Source organism: Lonchura striata, chromosome 9 (genome assembly GCF_046129695.1).
Source record: "Lonchura striata isolate bLonStr1 chromosome 9, bLonStr1.mat, whole genome shotgun sequence".
NCBI lineage: Eukaryota > Metazoa > Chordata > Aves > Passeriformes > Estrildidae > Lonchura > Lonchura striata.
Genome location: NC_134611.1, coordinates 17,843,039 through 17,863,811, shown reverse-complemented (window position 1 = coordinate 17,863,811; position 20,773 = coordinate 17,843,039). Strand labels below are relative to the sequence as shown.

Sequence of the window (20,773 nt, the reverse complement as noted above, 5' to 3'; positions counted from 1 at the left end):
GAAGACAATTAATCCTCTTAACTGCTGTAGACTTTGAATGCTTAGTAAATAAGTGGCCTTTTAGTTGATGCTATGATGTTTGTCTATTTAAACCAAAATAAAAGTAAAGAGCTACACTGGGCCTTGAGGGAATCTTCCTCAATGCAGTGAGAGGTTCCATTATGTAAAAGGCTTAAGAGTCTTTGCAGCTCATTATTTTTATTATACTGTCTGCTTTGCTCTTTTAAGACAATACTCTTTTTTTTAGCATCAACAGTTTTGAGATCAGAGAGCACTTCCTAAGTCAAGGCAAACAGAGCAAGATATTTCAGCACCTGGCAATCAAAGATACATTTTTCATGTATGGAAGTTAACACTGCTTGCTTTTTCTTTTTTTTTTTTTTTTAAACTGAAACCTGAAAAAGTGAGGGCCTTGTTATTTTTGCAGTGTGTACTTATTTCTCCACAGCAAATAATGAAGTGCTTTACAGAGTGTGTGCCTAGGGATTAATCACTGGCCAAGTGACCAAATTACTGGTATTCTGTACCAATAAATCTGTATAATAGTTTTAATGAGATGTGAAGAATATGTTTGTCATTCTAATTGAGTTTTGAATTTTGTTCAGGTAGGATGTTAACACTTATTCCATTGAATGCCATGTTAGTGACACTTAATAAGCACATCCTTTTTTATGCCAGATTTCAGATCATAGTTTCTTAAATCATTGTTCAGATGTTTTACTGTGGCCTGTGTGATGAATAGACTAGGTGTAATAAGATGGAAGGAAGGATCTGATGTTTTAGAGAATTTTTCATACACGAGGTGTGGTAAAGAAAAGGATTGTTGTCTGATTTGCAATGAAATCTAAATTCAGATGAGTTTCGCAATAAACATTTTGCCAGTCTGAAAATGTCCTCAGTATTGTGAAAACAGATGAGAATTGTTAGTGCCTCAGAGAGGCTTTTTCCATAGGTGCCACACTCACTCATTGCCTCAGCCTGATGCTGCATAGCTGTGCTCTGAAGTTCTCAGATCTTATCACACTTATTTATGCATGTAATTGTATTCATATGTATTTTTTTATTAAATTCACTCATATTTAATAATTTTGAGGAACAAATAATCTATGTTAAGTGTAGTCTGTATTTTTTAATAGCTTTTTTCTTGAGGTTCTTAATTTTTAACATAACTTTTAAGGTCAGTGGTCCAACTGTGTAAATTATTAAATACTTCTGAATTTTTAATAAACTTTCCTAGTGATGTAGACTGGATTTTTCCACCTCTTCATAATTCCTGGATCTGTGCATTATAGAGGGTGATACTGTACATTCTTTGATTTCTTTCAGAGCATAGTTGTTATGTGAAATCTAAGTGCTCATTTTACAAATTGTAGTAGTAACATAGAAAATATTCTCCAAATAGAATTGACATGTGTCTAGTCTTTATAAGACTGGACAGCAAGTGTCATGTTCATCCCATTGTTTGGTCTTCCTCTCCAGTGGACCCCAGGTACTTCTGTGGATCAGTTCTGAAGGCAAAGTAGAACTGTTGCAGCAGAATTTGACAGTCTGCACTTCTACTGACTCTAAACCTGAAGATTCTGCCCTAGGTCAGACCTTGCTCCTCTAAAATTGTGGAGCAACATGATAGTTCTCATTTTAGTAGGATGACAGTACAGGGAAACCTTTTTCAAGGCAGGAATATGTCAAATTGAAGTCCATTTGAAGAATTATTCCAAAGAAAGATGCAGCCATAAGTAGAGAGACACAGTTATAGGGTCCCTCTCAGACTGCTGTAGATTTCTGTAGGGATCGTGTTTGTTTTTATCTGTTTGAGATGGCTGACTGGAGATCCTTGTTTTCTTTATGTGATTCTGACTGTTTTACTTCAACATCTATGTGACACTGCTAAGGCAGCCCTTTGGAATGGGTGCCCTCTCTATTCCCTAGCTCTCTAAGCAAGAATCGACCCGTAACAAATAGTTGGCAACTCATGAGAAAATCCCTTGTGGTTGGGCAGGAATATTTATAAAGTACCTGTTTAATATGGGGAATGAAATGCCAAATACCTTTAGACTGTGAATTCCATGGACAAGTCATCCCCCTCATCTTGACCCTCCCCCACAAGATTCTTGCAGACTGTTAGGAAGCCACACCATGACCATGTCAGTGCTATGGAGACACTGAACTGAGCTTCCTGGGCTGCCTGCAAAATTTACAGACAATATTACTTTCCCCTTCGTAATTCTCAAGTGGAAGAGATTCACACCTCTGTGTGCTGGCAGCTTATTTTTTTTTTTCAAATTTATTTATTGCAGAAGGCAGTGCTGCTTATCCTTGCTGAGCCCCTTCTAGAGGGAGCAAAAGGGTTTACCTGGTAACAGCATATTGCAATGGGCACACAGGATATTAATAATTTGTGGAGCGGATAAGCTCACTGCCAGTTACTTGCTGTAGCAGTGAAACCTGTTAATCACAATGAGCTAAAATTTTCCCTGTGCAAAATTTTCAACTGGACTAGTTTATGCTCAAGGGAATTGAGAGCTTTCCCTTCTGATATTTCAGTGTCCACATCCTTCCATGGATTGAAAATGTTTGTCTGTAAAGCAATAACTCTGCTAGATAAGCAATAGCTTTAGAAACATTTATCTGAATTTTAAAGCTTGTTTCACTTTCCCTAGAGCACATATCTGAAACAGTTCAAATAGTTCTCAGTTGGAGACCACCATTAGAGGGTTTGGTGTCTGGAGCCCCCTCAGTGGGTCGATTTTATCATTGTGCCCACATCACCTTGTAGGCAAAATGTAAAAATGTGGTTCAGTAATTGAAAGCATTTAAATTCAAATGTGAATTCAAATCTTTGCAAACATGATGTTTTTGTTTAGGTAAGCCTTTAGATGCTTGTTGCCCTTAATAAAAATCAGTGCAATATCTTTCTATCGATGACAGTCACATCAGATACATAACCAGCAGCTGTAAAAGAACTATAAAGCAAAAATACCATTCATTAGATTTTCAAAACCCAAATATTACTCCCTCACCAGGAAAAAGTGCCCACTCTCTAAACTAAGAACTTTCTTGTCTGACTTTTCTAAATTTGGAAATTTTGATGATATAAATATTCTGTGTGTTGTGTGACACTCTGAGTAGATGAAATATGACTGGTTTTGTTCTATAGTCCATTGTAGTTGTCCTTACACTTTGCTTCTTCTTTTCCTTCTTTAAAAAAAAAAAAAAAAATAGAAAAAGTTAGAGAAACAAACATGTATTCTGAGTTCTGGAGACATAGGAGATTATTTTCCTCTATCCCTTTAATTCTAGCATTATTATTAAGGCATTTGGTAAATGTACCTAAACTCCTTGAGTTTCACTCTTGCTGCGAGGCATACATTAAAGTAGCTCCTGGACGTACCTTATATTTGAAAAATCACAGTTCTATACAAAATCTGAGTCAAAGATATAGAAATTAAGAACAACTTAAAGTATAGAGACTATGCACCAAGATAAGTGAGTCTGTATATGAGATGCTGCTTATGCCTAACTCGACAACAGATGTCACAGGCTTCAAAACAGCATTTCAAATACAAACCAGAGCTTTTTAATTTTGCTTGTCTGTTAAAAAAGAAGCTTAATTTTATGCTGATGGAATCAGGCAACATGTAATGTTTTCTGTTGCTGCTGGGTGTGTGTTCAGACTGAAGTGGCCACCCATCCTGTCTTGTAATGTCTGGTCTTGTGAAGCATCTCTGCCCTTCAGGCAAGCTACCTTGTGCTGTTTCTGATCCAACATGAGCTATGAATGTTCAGCATCTCTGGAAATCAGACACAGATTGTCTCAAGTTGGGTGCCCCAAATCTTCAGAAAATGCTGCTAATTAGGCATTTTGCTGGAGGGTGCTCTCTGAAACCACCATGAGATAGGGTTACTGTGATTGAAGTCCCTTCTACTTTGGCATCTGATTTTAAAATGAGTGACAATAAACACAGTGCCTGATCAAAAGACATGCAAAGCATGGGGTCCCCTCCTGCTGCATATTTATATCTTGCAATGTGTTATAAATACATTTAACTCAGTAGAAACCATTGTAGTTTATATAAATCAGCTGTTATTGAAGAGCTATCCAGTTCATTAGTGTATGTGCTTTTGCTGCTAGAGGCTGAGGGTTTCTAGAGTGTCAGACCTGTGATGGTCCTCTTGCATCCTTCCATTCAAAGCATCAGCAGTTAATTGCTGAAAACTGCAATAGGTTTTGCAAATAAAATATCCAGATCTTTGTCTTTTTATAAATACCTTTAAATCATGTACAGTGCAAGCACAGAAACAGTTGAGACATGTTTGACTTGTGAAAAACATTTCTATCTTTCAGAAAAAGATAGTCCCTCCTTTTAATGTCTTTTTGGAATATTTTGTGTCAAGGTTGAAGAAGGAAGCTTTGCCTTTGTGGCTTTATCTAAATCTATGCGTCAGGTGAAAGTAAGGCTCAGTGATTCAGATGTGGTTTTACCTCACAGATAAATACTATTGCATAGTGAAAGGAGGACCACGAGCCTTACTTGCCCTCCCTGACATTAGGACCACTGCCATGATGTGGAACAGAAATTATCCATAGACTCACTAAAATATTTATATGTGACACAGTTTTACTTGAGCTGTGTCAGAGGCAGAATTGTGCTGCTGGAGCTAGCTATGCATTTTAATTCTTTTGCATCCCTGGAAGCCAAGAAATACATAAACCAATGAGAGATATAAAAGATAATTTCATTTGTCATCTACTGTACAGAAACATGTTACTGTCCAGCTGAAGCACTGACCAAATATGTCTCTAACATTTGCAAGCTTCCTGAAAGGACAAAATAAAAAGGCAAAAATAGATATGTAATTTTTCAAATATAGAAATATTCCTTTTTTTGAATGTGTTCATTTCTCCTGGGTATAGCTGTTTATTTGCCCAGGACACATTAATACTTTCTTCTTTTTTGTGAAGTTAAATGTTAATCGTGGGAAAATACCTGTCAAAACAGAGAAGTTACTTCTTTGCAGGGATGGTGGTAAGGGGAAAGAAGGCTCTTTCTCACCATCTGTTTTCCCTAGGAGGTGGCCTGTGTGGAAAATTGCATGTATAACTGTAAAGTCAACTGCTAATGAGCCACTGGGGTGGTCTTGGAGTAGCATTAGTAACTCTTCTCAGTCCCCTGCTCATTGTGCTCTATGGATATTAATGTTTGCAATATCCCACAAGTTGGTGAAATGTTGTGCAAATATTATCTGCTGATTATATATCAGCAACAGAGCCTAGAAACAAAATAATTTTCTTACAGATCACTGCTGGAACTTGGCACAACTCTTAGGGAAACAAATCTGCCTGTCCTGTACTTGCAGATGCACCAGGAGAATCCTTCTGTTTCCTCAGCGTATCTGCAGCGTGACACCAGCCCATTGCATGTGCAGCTCCCTCTGCGCCCGTGCAGGAGCTCATGTGCAGCTCCCTCTGCGCCCGTGCAGGAGCCCACGTGCAGCTCCCTCTGCGCCCGTGCAGGAGCCCACGTGCAGCCCTATGTGCAGCCCTATGCAAGAGCCCATGTGCAGCTCCCTCTGCACCTCTGCAGGAGCCCACGTGCAGCTCCCTCTGCACCCGTGCAGGAGCCCACGTGCAGCCCTATGTGCAGCCCTATGCAGGAGCCCAAGTGCAGCTCCCTCTGCGCCCGTGCAGGAGCCCACGTGCAGCTCCCTCTGCGCCCGTGCAGGAGCCCACGTGCAGCTCCCTCTGCACCCGTGCAGGAGCCCACGTGCAGCCCTATGTGCAGCCCTATGCAAGAGCCCACGTGCAGCTCCCTCTGCGCCCGTGCAGGAGCCCACGTGCAGCTCCCTCTGCACCCGTGCAGGAGCCCACGTGCAGCCCTATGTGCAGCCCTATGCAGGAGCCCACGTGCAGCTCCCTCTGCGCGCTGCAGAGCTGCTCTGGCTTGCAGAGCGCTGGGAGAAGCAGCCACCGGGCAAGGCCTCGAGCGTAGCTGTGACTTCAAGGCCCTGTGATCTTTGTTCCTGGTGAGACTGTGGTCCTGCTGAAAACAGCATCCAGATCTGAGCACCCTGTTGAAGTAAGGTGTACTCATAGGCAAGAATCTAAAAATGCAACTTTAACAAAGCTCTCATCAAGTGGTTTCCATCTGCACAGAAGTACAGAGCCAGAGGGCAGCTGCTGCCTCTGTGCCTTGTTAGCAGGAGTTGTGTGCTGGCTCTGGAGGTAGCAGCATCCACTAAACCAGAGAATCTCTTGACATACATAATTATCAGCTTCTACTGAGTCCTGATTTGGACACCTGGTTCCCTTTCTAGCTGGAGAACTCGCATGTTGATAATAGCTGCTCATTTTACAGAAGAGTCTGGAGGAGAAAAAAAAATTCTAATGGCAATGTTTACCAAAATCTGGTTAAATGTGGCCAAGAGTTTTGGTGGCCACAGACAATGTGAGAAGATATTATTTGTGGGAAAATGTGAGCAGCTCACATTTTTTGTTGGTTTACTGGCTCAGATAAATTAGATTAGCCTGATGGAACAGGAAGATTAGTGCAGTTCAAAGTATTTATAGAAGTGTTTACTCCATATTTGTTTTGTTACACTCACTACATGATAACCCATATTACCTATATATATATGTATATATCTTACAATTCTCAACTTGTTTATTTAATGTTTCTGCTGCACTGTTATTAATAATTTCATGTATGCTGTAATCTCAAAAAAGATTAATGGACTCTTTGTTGGATATAGTAAAGAGAATAGTTTTGCTCAGAAGTTCCATAAGACACACTGTAGAGAATATTTTCATGTTAGGCAGCTGCCTAGTGGATTAAATTCTGTAGCAGAGCCTTGATCAGATGTTTTTGGCATCAAGCTGAAGGGCTGATGGCATCACTGCTCACCAAATAAGTACATCCTGATGTGTTTAATGCAACCCTGAAATAACAGTTTGGGATGGTGGTATTTAAATATAGGTAGGACTGGGAAATGGACCCTGAGCAGGAGCAAGTTTTGACAGCAAAGACTGTGCCAGGGAGTAGTGTGCTTTGTTTATATATTCTCTTTTTGTTACAGATTGCTCAGTCTCACCAGATGAAAGGAGGCTGTGTTTTTTCTGTTTTAAACATAGTGATACTATATGAAGAAACTTCTTACCCACACACTGATTTAATGAATCTGTAATTTTAGGCTTGTCTATTTGGAGCGAAGGGATTTTCTGATGTTTCCTGAGGAGACTTTCTGAAAAGCAATAACTATAATATTAAAAACCTCTAAGTCACCCTTTTTTCCTCACAGGAAATAACACATCTTTCCTTGCATCTCTAGCAGTATTTAATTATACCCAAATTCTTACAGAATGGCAAATGGCAGGTTGTCTTTGTCATAGAAGATTTGAATTTTTAGATGTGAAATGCAGATTTTCTGGGTCCTGGATTATGTGGGCTTTGCCTGTGTATTGGAGCTCTGACAAAATTTTCCACTTACCTTTGTACTGTAGAAGACACTGAAAGAAATGCTGCTTATGTATGTGAACTTAACAGTGTGTATCCAATGTTTGCTGTGTGCTCCTGACCAGGATACCTCAGCCTCATTTATTGCCTGACACTGGACAACCCCAGTCCCCCATGGGGTAGGTTTGCTGGCTGGTAGATGCAGATTTATTTACACAAAGCTTCCTTATGCTTTTATGTGGTTTTTTTTCTGCTTGGTAATTGCATTCAGAACCTTCTTAAACATAGAAAGGTGCTTGCACCTTGTTCTTTTTGGACATTTCATGGTTAACAGTTCTTTTGGCGAATAGCTGTCAAAGAAAGATTTTCTAATCAGAGCATTCTTGGTAGCAGGGTTACGGAGCTTATTGCCACAGGAGAAAGCTGTTTGTAACTTGGGTTCCCAATTCTGACTATTGTTTCAGCATGGCAAAAAATTGCAAAAAATCAGAAAAATTCCAAGTCATCAGCTCTTTGGGAAGTTAATGGTTTGGATGTGGCAATCTGTTTTTTCCCCCTCAGCAAGCCCTTTTGAGCAGTGAGGGAGCTCCAGCTCCTGTCCTTTGTGCTGCCCAAATCCCAGTGGCTCAGAAGTTGTGCCAGAACTCACTGAGCCACTGGGGACACCCCATCACAGGGCCCATCCATCTTGCTGGTGCAAGGCAAACCATTCTGCAGGAGCAAAGCCATCTGTGTGCTGGGTTGGTTTGTTCTTGCTGCACACACATCAGGGGCTGCGGGCACTTTTTTTTGTCAGAATTGAAAGAAAAAAAAATATGGGAAAAAAAAAAATCACCACCCCATTAAAGCACTTCTTTTTGTTATAACTGCTGAGAAATGTGAATGCCTGCACAGATTGGGGCTGACTGAAACTCTAATCATTATACTGCAAGAATATTTTTGATGGATTTTCAACAGCTCCAGAGTTCCTGTCAGCATCACTATGTGGCTTTTGAAAGTTCTTTCCTTTAATGGGTCCCAGGACCCGTGAAAACATTCAGGTCAGTTTAGTACCTGAGTCTTCCCAAGTAATTAGCAGGTAGAATCACCTGGTAGCAGTCAGTGTTTTCTGCTGTAATCTATCCACAGAAGCTGCAGCAGAGTAATTGCTGTCTCTGGCGGCCCTGCAAACATGTCTAATTTAATGTGTCAATAGGGATTTTTCTCTCAGTTTTTTTTCATCCCCAATGCCAGGCTGTGAATTTTCCTTTCAGAAGGCCAGGCTCAAAGTGAGATGGATATATTGAACATGTGGATTTAAAGGCAAATGTTTTTCCCAGCAACTGTAAATGTGTAAAAGCATTCAGAGCTCATTCTCCTCTCCGCATGACTTTTCAACAGGTTAAATAAATGTATGTAGCAGACGCACTCCACTACGTGTTCCACAGTTACTGCAGCAGATAAGTGCTAAACTGACCGTGGTGTCTCCTTGCCAGCAGAGCAGTGTTTCAGTCCTCCTGACTTCTTTGGAGATGTTCTGGTACTCTCAGATGCTGAGTCAATGTTATCAGCCACTGGTGAGACACATGCAGCCTTTTAGTCCTCTCTTGGTGACCATTTGCCAGTGGTGAAGGAGCAGATGGGCTCAGTCTGCTCCGAGCTCAGAGTGGAGTGAGGGTATTTACAGGCTGCTCCACAGGCAGGGTTTGCACCAGCAGTTCTGTGTCCAGGCTGCCTCCCTGGGTATTTGTGCAGCTGTGTGCACGAGCAGTGCTGGTCTGAGGGCTGCAGTTATCTTAACTGCTCCATTTGCCTAAATACCACCCTCTGTTGTGGCACATTGCAGGGCTCTGAGCTTTTCTTCTGTATTGAGAAATCCCAGGGTCTTATTCTGCATGAGGGAAAGCATTCTAATGATAAAAAGGGTTATTCCCAAAAGAAAGATCTATGTGCTATATATTCTCTACAGGTCTGTAGACAGTCCTTTGAGTCCAGTCACATCATGCTGCGAGTCACTGATGTTACCTCTTTAGTTTTCAGTGAAGACCCTAGCATCTCAGTTGTAAAGGAAAAATAAAAATAAAATAAACTTATGTTGACCAAATCCACTGGGCATGTTTGTGAACAGTCCTGAGTACACAACACACAATATTATTAGATATTAAAGGAGAGGATCCTGAGAACTGGAGCCACACTGTGTCAGGGATTCCAAGCATACAGAATAAAATTATCCTTCCTGACAGCATCAGCAGGACCTGATCCTTGGGTGACCTAACTGGCACTGCTAAACTGAAGGCAGGAGACCCATATTACATTAGCTGCTTGGTAGTATGGGCCTTCTTTTATGTTACAAAAATTCCCTTTTGAAGGGGTATTTACTGTAGATTTGAAATACTAGAGGACTGTGGTGTGCTACCCAAGGTTTTGTTGCTTTCCTTTTCTTAATCTGAATTTCCCAACTTTAAAATTGACCCTTTGAAATTTGAAATACTGGTTCCAGTGGCTAGCACTCATGTATAAAAATGCTGCAATTATGGTGTAAAGGGATATCAGGATTAAATAACTCTGGCAGGATCTATAGTGAACATGAGCAGCACAACTTTATTAATGAATTAAGACTGTCATTCGTACAGAACTGGATCCTATGTCAATTGAAAGACTCAACTGCTTAAATAAAACCAAAACTGCTTGTCATAAATAGTGACATTTTTAATATAAAAAAAATGTATTTTGAGCATTAAATATATGTCATATAGTAATGCTTGAATGTAGGCCTTTTCAGAGGGAAGACCTGGAAGTTTTACAGGGAACTCACTCAAAACTGCCTTTCTGTTCAGCAGAATAAAAACTGAAGTCCCTCTCTGGTTTAAATGGCAGTCAGAAAATCCAAGGTAATCCCCATAACTTTTCATATAAATTTGATAACAAAAGAAAGGTATGCTACTGGTATCTCTATAACATAAGTAAGCCTCATTGCATAACTCAAACCATGATGGAGGTTTTGACATGCTTACTGGCAACCTGACAGATGTATCACAGTGTCTAATCCCCAAAAGCCCCAAAGGTGTTTGAAAATGGGTATTTATGAAAGAATGGATTGGAAAACATGCTACTTTTTTATTAAGCTTTTTTACTCAGTGCCTGCATTGCTTCCAATGTCATCTTGTTGTCAGGCTGATTTTAAAGACCTGCACTAAACAGGCTGGTAACTCTACATTGTTAGCAAAGAGGTAAAATATCTATAGTTACATCCACTTAAACTGTATTTTTAATATAAATTATGTAAAACCAACACTGAGTTTGGAATTTATGACTTTTTTTTTATGCCCGATTTTCCTGTTCTATGGAGATGTACCTCTGGTGTGTCCTAGTCTCAGTATTTCTGGCAAATAAGACCAAAAAAGTCAACATTAATGTGGATTTGTAATAAGTTCAGAAAGTATTCTGGAGCAATATTTGAAATGGCAGTTGTAGGGAGGAAAATAAACTATGTGCTTAAAAGAGTGCTTGACAAAGCAGCCCCTCAATCTAAATGCAGACAGCATCTCTAGTGGGGGATTTGCCAGTATATCTCTAGGCCAGACTCTTAGGAGACTGAAAGGAGGTTTCATGCAACACCACTGTGTCCTACATATTGTACTTAGTGGCATCTCCATTATTTGGATGACATCCACTGTTGGTAAAAAGAGGAAATTGGACCAGTTTGCATTCTGTTACAGAGCAGCTTCCTGAATGACAGAATAATTTCCAATAAAAGTACCCTGGATTACTCCCTGCTGTGAACTAATAGGGTGCTAATTAGCATATTTCATTTATTTACTTAACTAGGATAAAAACAGTTGGGCACAGGTCCCATTTCCAATGGTTTCCTGGGGAAGCTGCAAACTGCTGTAAGTGTAACCGTGCTGCATTAAAAAGATGTAAGCTCACATAAACATAATGTGCAGATTGAACACAAACTGGCATGGCTGTCCAATCTCCTCATACACAGAGAGCAGTTTAGAACATTAAATAAAGCTGTATTTCTGTTTCCTCCAAATCTTTAAGTGGGCCAAATGAAATTAGAGCAGTATTTTTCCAGTCTTTGCAGTTCTGCTGGCGGCAGTGCTGAACAAGTGCTGTGCTGTGGACAGCATCATGCTTTGCCTTCTGCTCTCCTTTGTGCTCACTCTTGCCTTAATATCTCTTGACTATTAACAGTACTGACGCCTTTTGCAAGTACAGGGTTACCCATGAAATGTGGATTGGAAATTATCCTGCAACTTTTTTCTGACTTCCTCCTGTGTATTTCCATATTAGGACTCACCTGCCCAGTCCACTGTGCCACTCTTGAAGATGTTTCTAATTGCACTAATGTTGAAAGTGCCCATTTATTTATGCTTCACACTCCCCAGATTTCCCATGCTTCCAGTTTACTGCATCTTCCATAATTTATAAAATTTCAAGTGCCCAAATTAGTAGCTCATCTTGAATGTATATACTGAGATTGTAGAGGGTGAGAGGAAGGTAAACTCCTTTCTTTTGCTGAACAAAAGTCTTTTTCCAAACTGTTTGACGTTTAAAAGAACATTTTTTCATTTTTATATCTTAAGTAAGAGTTTTACTTAGGATGCAATTACTTATCCATTTGGATTCAGATTCTGCTTAGTTATGAAAATCTGGATTTGCCCTAAGGCACTATAGTATCTCTCTGCATCTGGGAGGCAAGTTCATTAAATGAAATGGACAGATTTTGTGATCAGGAGACCTGGGGTCTGCTTCTTCCCTCTTTACATCTTATTGTGTGACATTGAGTAAGCTGCCTTACCATTCTTGTTTGCTTATTCATAAACTGGAGAGAATAATGCTTTACTGCTCTTCTTAAAGTGCTTTAAAATTTTCAACTGGAAGATGCTGGTTCTGGCAAAGATGTGTTCATCCCTAGGCTGCTGCCCCATCCTGCTACTGGCTCACCATTTCAAATGTTGACCTGCTAGCTCATTATTTGTGTCTAGACCTGCTTTTTATAGTATGTTTTTCTGAATTCAGCTGGTGCTAGGGTGATCAGATGTGTTCAATTGTTCTTGTTTATATGATCTGCCTTCCGTTCTCTCCAGCTGGCTGAGAGACTTCTCTTTTCTGTGGGAGAATTTTGCTCTTATTTTTCTGTGACTCAAAAAGCCCCATAGCTTGTAAAACATATTTCAAACAACCAAGGGTAACAATATATAAACCAGTTAGAATAGAGATTGGAGCATCATAGAATCCAGAACCTTATTTCAGACTAGTAAGACCTGTTTCTAAAGAAGTGTGTTTTGTGTGTTGTTCTTATTGAAGTTTTTGTATATTCCATTCCATCCTTTCAACCTTTCAGTATCTGTCTTCTCCTTGGAGGAGGTACTATTCATCTCTTTCAATGCAGAAACAAATATGGTTCCATTATGGGGTTCTATGAATAGACCTAACTGCCAAGAGCTACACTCTGAAATGAATTTAAACATGAAATGAAACATTCTTAGTTTTGTTTCTCCCAGACCCACCTGAACATTGCAAAAAAGCAAATGGAGGAAGCACCTGTTGAGGACTAGTCCCACAATTTGAGCACATTAGCTGGCATTTCATTGCTATAGTATAATGTTAAAAAAACCAGGAAAAAGTAAAACTAAAAAGAAGGAAATTCTGCAAGGCTTTGGAATTCATGATCACAGGGCCAGAAATGTGGCTGTAGATCTGTGTGCTTGAAGAAACTACCAGTCATGTTTCTAGGGCCATTTGAATTCCATCAGGGGCCAAAAATCTGGACAGTGGTTCTGTGTAATTTTAGTGTGCACAATGTTGGACAGCTCATCATTGGAGAGTGAACCAATTTTTCAGTAATCTTTGTCACAGCAGGAAAGATAGAAATTGGTCTGTAATTTGTAATCATTACTACTTTGCTTGAGATTAATCCTGGATCACCCACAGTGAAAAAGGATGCCTTCCAACCTTGGGAAGGGCCATTCCCCATTCAGAGGGCCACTGAAGCTTGCTGTTCACAAAGCACACTTTGTCTTGACCATCCTTCTTTTTTATGGCAGATGAACTTTTATCTATATTCTGTTTTTCTCAACAAGAGGGAATACTCCAGACTTTTTACATAAAGCAATTTTCTCAATTCTTAACAGTGAAAGAGATTGGAGGGTAGGGGGTGAGCTTTGGAGTTTTCCTATTGATATATTTTTCAGAAGAGACAAAAACCACTGCTATAATGCCTGCAAGTGGGTGGGGATGGTGAATAGAAATATCCTTTATTAATACAGAAAGGCTCTATTTACTAGCAGGTAGTTAATATGAGGAATTTGGCTGGAGGATACTGTAATTCTGAAGATCTGAGCTGGCTTCTGAAAGAAAAGCATTGACAAAGCTAGTGTATTCTAGCACTACACTATATATAGTGAAAGCTGTGCATTGGAAACCTCTGATATTAAAAATGATTTCTTAGATAATCTCTTTAATATAGTGCCAAAGTTTCTTATACAGTTGTGGGTAGTTTTTTTGCTGGTTTGATTTTTTGTTTTGTTTTGGTTTTTTTCTCCCTCCCACCCTCCCCTCCAGTTAAAAGCCTTTTATATTTGGTCATTGAGTTCCTTCCTTACCTCTCCATGCCGATTGTCTTCACAGGGAAAAGGAGCCCTGGCCTAGCATTCAGATATAAAATGCTCTTCTTTTGACATCAGATTGCTTTAATATTGAAAGGCTTAAAAATAAAGAGATTATAGAAAAGGGAAAAAATGAAAAGAAAATTACAGACATGTGGATCAGTTGCAGGGGTATCTGTGGGGTACTGACATTGTAAACAATTACAGAGGTCATAGTAGTCATCAGATTTTGCATTGTTACATTTTCAGTAGGAAATAAGTAATAAAACTAATGTACATTGTTGATCAGCCCTTTTCAAGAATGCTAAATTCAGTGTAGGACAGGTGAGAGAATCCTTCTGGAGTGCTAAGGGTAGTGGAGAGCCAATCTTATGACAAAAGAAGGAAGTTATGGAACTTGAATGGCAGTGTTGAAATACCAGAATATATGACTGATCTGCAATTAAACTGGAAATGAAAAGTTCTTCCCATCATGTGCCATGTATCTGTATGGTGTTACAGCAATCACTAAATAATCTAGGTGGTCTTTTCCAGTCTATTTCCTATATGGAGGTGTTCCTAAAGAGCTGTGTTCATGTCTTTTTCTTGGATTGTCTGAAATGTCAGAGTAACATGTTGGGATCTCAATTTTCAATGAGTGAGCATGTGAATTGAAATACATATGTAATTTAAAACAAGCTTTAGGATTAGGAATACTTGAATAGCTGGTTTTGGTTAACTTTTCTCTTGATCTGTAAACATCAGAGTTACAGAGCCTACCATAAAAAGAGCTGCATGAAATTCTAGGAAAAAAATCTTATGTAAATTACTGTCATCACTTAATCACTACTCCTTTTATTTAATTGAGAAGTTAGAAGCATCTATCTTGTACTTCAAATTTAATATAGTTACAAACAAGTTATACTGGTAAATTTGAATTTTTCTAATATACCCTTTTAACCCATTACTATTAAATTAATTGTTGGAGTGTAGCTTGATTTCAAAATTACATTTTTTTTTGTGTTTGATGTGGGATGACTAACTGAACTGAGCTCCACACAGAATTGGGAGAAATGTGGCACCTTCGTCCTCTGTGTTAGAAAAGTTCTTTGTCTAACTGGGATGTCTCTGGCTTGGAGACCTTCCATGATGACCATCATTTATCATTTGTCGTATGGTGTTTTGTTATGGCTTTCTCACAGCCCTTCCTGATAGTTCTGTTTATTTAATTATGCATCAAGATGAGAGGTAAAAATATCTTGGATATTTAGGAAGAGGGTCTGTGGCTCTGACAGTGGCTGGACATTGTCCTTACCTGTGTCCTGCTCCTGGGTGTCCCTCCAGAAGGACAGGGCAGGAGCGTGCCGGGGCAGTGAGTGCTGTGGCTGTTTGGAGCATGAATTAAATGTGTGACTACCCTCTGCCTCTGCTTTTCTCTCTTTATGCTCCAAGAACACAGCACATACCGAGCAGAAGCAGAGGGAGATTGAGCAAAGAGTGTCTGTCTCATTTCTTCAAATATTTCTAAGTATAATGATTTTGCATGCCTGTCCTTGTTGCCCACTCTCTCTGCACATCCAGACTCAGGGATGTGTAGCTGGAAGGAACTGAGTAGTTCTTCCTGGCTCTAGGTAATTTATAATGTGAATATTTATCTAGAAAAATTGGGGAAGGGGGAGATACTGTGGCAGCAGAGTGCTCAGGGGAGAAAACTAGACTAGACATTCACAAAAAAATGAAGTTTGTTTCTGCTTCCATGCACACAAGAGATGTTCTCGGGTATATTTACTTATTTTTTGCTGTTGTCTCATTTTCTATGTTCCTTTGTTGCCTAATCAATTATTTTGTTATTTGAACTTTTTCTTTTCCTTCTTCTGAAACTGATACATGTGTAAGCTGTAGGAGTAATAGCTGAATATTGGAGATTTTGTGCCTGGGTCTCATTCTACTGTGAACTGAATATATTATTTTTTTGGACTTTTTAACCTTTACAAAAGCATTGCTAAATATATGCATATATAATAAATTAAATGAAAAAAAAAATCCCACATCTGGTTAAAGAATGTTTGATTAAAAGAACAACCCTGTGGCTAATTTTTTTGCTTTTCAGAATTCAGTAATTGCAAGGAATTAGGGGTAGATACTTTCCTGCAGACATGCTCATAAAAATCAAAACAGGAGCACCAGTTGATCTACCCCATAGCAACTTAATACCTTTACATTTTAATAGAGAAAGAATAATCAAAGAAAAAAAGTGATTATTCCAAACTAAAGTTCTGAATTGGAAAAAATATCCTCAATCTGTATATGCAATGCAATGTCAATGCATTTTGCATTGCCCACATGGCTGTTTCTTTTCCTCTATTAGATGAGCCCTGTGTTACCTTTGTGGACTCAAGGTAAAGCTGTGTGACCTACGGGGAGCCAGGAACCCTCTCCGTGCCACTGAGCTGGATCAGATCTGGGTTGCTCTGCTTTCTGTTCCTTGCTTGCTTCTGATTCCACATGGAAGTGTTCAGAGGAGGTGATCTGGGAGCACCTCTCCCCGTGCAGTGCAGTTCTCTATCCAGACTCCAGTTTGCTGCTGCCAAACAAACAGAACTTTTGTTTTGCTTGTGAATGTTATTAACTTGGAATACTTCAGGAATGAAATGTCATGTCAGTATGTCACAGCAGGTGAATTTTGCAGTGTGTGCTACTTGTAAGCAGTTCATAACCATTCTCATTCAGCTTTGTGGATATCAGCTTTTGCTTTCACAATATTTCTTGGAGAGCTAAAGGCTACTTTCTTAATGCAGAATGAGGTTTGTATTTTTCCTTAGTGCAATAAATGAGCATGACTTATAAAATGCTAGCAGCTGACATTGTCATGACCTTAATGTGCAGAGAGACTTTTATAACTTGTTCTTTATATTAATACTGTTTTCTTCAATTGTATACAAGCATGTATAGTGATAGTTAGTTTTTATACTTTATCAGAAGTCTCCATGTATCTATCCTTTTGTAAATATATGAAGCTGTAGACAGAAAAGCAAAGCCACAAAGAGAATTGTTAAATCAGACTTGATGTGCTTTACCAAACGAAGGAAAAGTTCAAACTGCATTGTAGATATAGGGCAAATGAATTTCTTTGCAGCTATAGACACTGATCCATGGTCTAATAAAGACCATTCTAATTCTGTTCTCTCTTCAAGGTTTTACAGCCGTGTCTGCCTGTCTGGGAATTCTTATCAGTATTGTAGCAGATGGGGTGATGAGAACCTGCATCACCCTGGGAAGTTGGTCAGGATCTGAATGGGGCCCAAAACCAGCACAAACCACAGGCCATTTTAAATATATTACAAAAAAAATGGTACTGGATTAAAAAAATTATTTTAAAGAAAAACTCAAATGTTCCTCTTTATGTGAACTCTTCTTTTGAAAATCATCAAAAAATTGTCAGTTACAATATGTTTGAAAGTGCTGGGGGAGGAAGAAAAAAGACAATGTTCACAAAGAGTAATTGAAGCACAGAGATATGTATCTTTCTGTATGTTCCATTTATTATTTTTCACCACTTGTTTTATTAACATGCATCTAGAGTTACATGTTGCTTTAATCTCCTTGATTAAGACTTGCTGAAAGGATCTGTCATTATTTATTGTCTGAGTGCCTCAGGTCCCACTTTTTGTTTTACATTAGCCTTGCCAACTACTTCTGACTTGAAAAGGGAATACTGTAGTTGTGGTAAAGTTTAGCATAACTGAGTTTATTTAAAAAAAATCAAACAACAAACCAGAAAACTAAATCAATTATGTGATTGTATGATTAAGGCAGAAGAACCCACTTGCCTACAATTGATACATAAATTCTTTTGAATAGGTTTCCAGAGCTGTTTTTGGTGCTGTTGTCCTAACATAAGTTTGCTATGACTGTTTTGTTTTTGCCAATGAAATATTTTTTTTTCTCCTTTAGTAAATAGGTGTCTTCAAAGCTGAGGTAAATTCTTTTTAGCCAGAAGGAGTTAAGTCGACTTGCTAGTGCTTTGCTGCTGATCCACATTTAAGTAGTTCATTGGGGCAAGTTCCTAGAAAGAAATTCACAAGAGTTTACTATGATTTCAGCTCAAGAGGGGAAAATATTTTTTTAATGTAGGTTTTTTTTTTCCGCTGTTAGTTCAGGAAGATGCTTAACGGGAAAATGAAATAAAGGCCCATTGTCAAGGTACCTAATTCATCATTACCACATGCAGGCTGCACATTTCTGCTGCACTGTTGTCTTTGATATTATAAACTGATGTTGATTTTTTTTTTAATCCTAAATTGGTTTTAATGTTCAGGAATATATACAGAAAGATATAATTTAAGAAATATTTCTAACATATGGTGGAAATATTTGTATGCATGGAAATACCACCCTGGCTCCCAAAACTAGACATAGATACTGTATTTTGATTTTAATTTGTGTGTGTGTGAGTGTATTGGAGAGAGGTTCCAATTATGAAAGACTAGTTATAATACTTGTTGGTTAGGAAATATGGGATCTGCTTGGAGAATTGGCAGCTAAAAATGCCATTTACATATTCTGCTTTCTTAATACTTCAGGTTCATAAGAACTGCTGTAAGAAAATATTTTAGGATATAGATATTTAGAACAGTTGGATTAGTTTTGACAACAGTGCAAGGAATCCATTCAAAGCTGATTTCCCTCTTTTGTTCACTGAGGACCTGAAGAATCTAAGATAAAAATGGCAGTTGTCCTGAGGGCACCCTGAGGCATGTCATTAAAATTGGAATTTGATCCTCTTTTCATGGTTACTTGGGACAATCAACCACAGCAAACCTGAAAACTCATCAGTTTTCAAAAATATGATATGCCCTTGACTTTGTCAGTTTAGATTCTGTGTGCAAAATTTGAGTATTTCAGAATCCCTTTAGATGTCACTCTGTCTTCAAGAATACAAATATTGTGCCTTGTACTATACAAAAGATACAGTACTTCTAAACATTTCTGAGCACTTTCCTTATTTATGGCAAGGGAAAAGCTAAATTTTAGTCATCAAAATTAAATACTTTTTTAACTGAGATTTTTTAACTGCTAATTGTAAGAAATAGAATTGTATTGAGTCCAGTTTTTTTAACTATTAAAATGTTTTGAAATTAAAATTTGACTGTCTGAACTGATATGGATCTTTCTATAAATGGATGAAACTACCTATTCTACCTGGCTATGCATTTCTATTTAACAACTGAAATTTTCAAAAATACCCAGAAAATGGATGCAAAGCAACATTTTTCTGTTTATCCCTCTGTATCTGGCCTCTTACTGCCTTCAAGCCCCTTCCCTTCCTTGCTCCCAGGCTGTCAGGTTTTTAAAATTTGCACACGTTTTCATATGTATTATTTTTTGTCAATAGCAAAATAATCACTTTTCTGTTCCTGCAGCTGTGCTGCCAGAAAGTTGCATTTTGTCTGTGGCAGGGAACTCATGAGCTGGCTGCTTTGCCATCCCTGCAGCCTGCCATCGGGAGCTCACTGATGCCTGGTGTGCTGGGAGCCATATGGCCACTTCTTGCTGCTCTTCCTCTTGCTGCTCCCCTGGAAGTTGCAAGGGGAGAAGACAAGGCACCAAGGACAAACAGGGACTTTGTTCATGAGAGGGACGGTGATGGTGACAGACCTTTGACTGTACCTCGGTTTCCCCTCGAGACATTTTCCTTGCAGCTACCTCTTGCTCTTAAATTTTCTGTAATAAGCATATGTTCCTCTCTCATATGTTTTTTTTTTAAATTTTTTTTGAACTTCTCTTATTGCTTATTGCTCTTGTCTGTAGTAAAGTTCTTAGTTAATATGCAGATCATTTGTAACTGCAAATCCATTCATTTGATAATTGGCATAAAAGTGTTACACATGGAGCAGCACAAAACTTGGCAGCAGTAGGCAGGAGGAGGTTTCGGTGCCTAATCCCCACCAGGCACATGGGTTAAGGTGTTTACTTGCACCATTTGTGTGGGAAGGAGCAGCCTTGCCTGTTCATGTGGAAATTCCTAATTGCTTTCTTTGTTTTGACAGATTTATGGGTTACAACAAAACATAATTGCAAGTAACAAAACAAAGTAACACTCTCCTGAACACCTGTAGTGTTGCTATCCTAAATAGAACTAATAATGTACAATGTTGGTTATTGTAAAAGTACATTCAGTTGAAGTTCTCAATTTTTCTTGCCATGTGCGTTTTGCTCTTGGTCTTCCCCTTTAGTTTGCAGGAGAATTTCTTCAGTCTTCAGCCTGGACATGCAACATCTGTTGCCTCACTTTTCTCATCTCTTATTCAACCCTGAAATGGTTAGTTATGTGCTAGAGGCAAGTTAGTACCTGGTAACCTGTTACTTGTCCTGAATTTCCACTGCCATGGTTGAAATTGATCCCTGGGTTTTTGGAGAATTCTCTGTTTTGTGAAGTTATCCTCTGTGAAAAGGTGTTGCACTGTAAGACAGAATAAAGTAAAATTGTGCCTGTGGCAGCTGAGGAAGTTACATGTCTGTGCTCTGCAACACTCACAAAGAGATCCTTGGATCTGCTGAGCTGTTCACTTAGCTGGTGTGACTGTGGAGGGGTGTCAGGTGGATAAATGAGGGAAGGAACCCTGGCCCAAGGTTGGAAGAGGTCATGGATGTTGGTATTTAGGACACTTCTGCTGTCTGCCTGCTTCATGCACTGACTTTCCTTTTATGACAGTTGACAAATTATCCTATTTCTTTGAGCCTTGG

General features: G+C 39.0%; 1 long non-coding RNA gene across 1 annotated transcript in view; it reads left to right on the top strand.

The window, feature by feature from the left end:
* The first annotated feature begins 11,308 nt into the window (after positions 1–11,308).
* The window catches only part of LOC144246740 (uncharacterized), a 157,968-nt gene continuing 148,503 nt past the window's right edge, over positions 11,309–20,773 (top strand). The window contains exon 1 of the long non-coding RNA XR_013340409.1: positions 11,309–11,320. This is a non-coding gene — a long non-coding RNA (uncharacterized LOC144246740). The remainder of the gene's footprint in view (positions 11,321–20,773) is intronic.